Genomic DNA, 1,175 nt, shown 5'->3' with positions numbered 1-1,175 from the left:
AGCCCTTTACGGTCGCCTCCACGACCAGCAAGCCCGGCTTGCACACACGTTCCGTGTTCATGAGAACGGAGCTCTTCGAATCTGGTCCCTGTTGATCTATGCCTCCCTGAGGCTCAACAGAACTCAGTTATTCCCCAGTTGATCGCCCCGCGCATACTGAGTGGTGTCGTTTTCCCGTGACGAACCAGACTGGCAGGCGTAGGGGCGATGGTTCGTAAAACCTTGGCGCGCCTTGCGCAGGGGGCAACCGCTCCGAAGGTGGTGAGTGCCTCCACAGACAAAACACCGTCAAATGTGGGTATGCTGCCCGGCAGCTCGGAGCTCTGTTTCCTCGTCCTCAGCATAGCTGCGATCTATGGGCATAGGCCCGCTCGACGTGTTGGAGTGTGCATTCCAACCAAGTCGTGTCGACTTGAAATTAAATTCGGCGTTCAATGCCACATTCACCGCTCTTCAAATGAGGACGGAGGCACGGAAGACTTCCATTCTTGCCACGCCAGTGCGGAGTCCTTCCATCAACACGGTCACTGTGACCGCCTCCGGGAGAGGATCTGCTGCCATACCGGCAATGAGAGTTCGCATCTCTTGACAAAGTCCACCAATTCCTTGTTGCCCTGTCGGGTGGCAAGGAAACGCGATCGCACGTGGTTAGCCTAATTAGGCGTCGAAAACACACGTGATAGCTGCAATTTCAGCTCCATCCAGGAGGGAAACGCAGCTCCGACCGAAGTGCCGCACGTCGGTGCCCATTCTCGCGCTCTCCACCGAGCTTGGAGATGGCTAGCGCCACGCGCTGTTGCTCGGTTTGGGGCATGGCGGATGCGATGGCCATTTTGACCTCTCTCACCCAGAGCAGAAGATTCTCTCCATCCTTCCCCTCAAAGGCCTTGACGCTCACCATGGGCGACTTGGGTCGAAGGAAGTCATCCGTCACTGACGGTGGCGTCATAGACGCAAACGATGCAGACATCTTCTGCTGCAGGTGTTCTAGCAGCGCGTTTACGTAACTTGAAAACGCCTCTAGACGCGCACCGATTGCCTCGGGCCCTTGTGCTTCAAGGTTGCACGCCCTCAGGGCCAAGCAAGGATGTCAGCTTGTTAAGCCGTCCTAGATGTTCTGGGGACAAAGAAAAAAATTCCTTCATTCTCAAAGAGGATCAGTCTAAACGACTGAA

The sequence above is a fragment of the Plasmopara halstedii genome (assembly GCF_900000015.1).
Source record: "Plasmopara halstedii genome assembly, contig: Scaffold_555, whole genome shotgun sequence".
NCBI classification, from domain to species: Eukaryota; Oomycota; class Peronosporomycetes; order Peronosporales; family Peronosporaceae; genus Plasmopara; species Plasmopara halstedii.
This window is presented reverse-complemented; position numbering follows the sequence as displayed.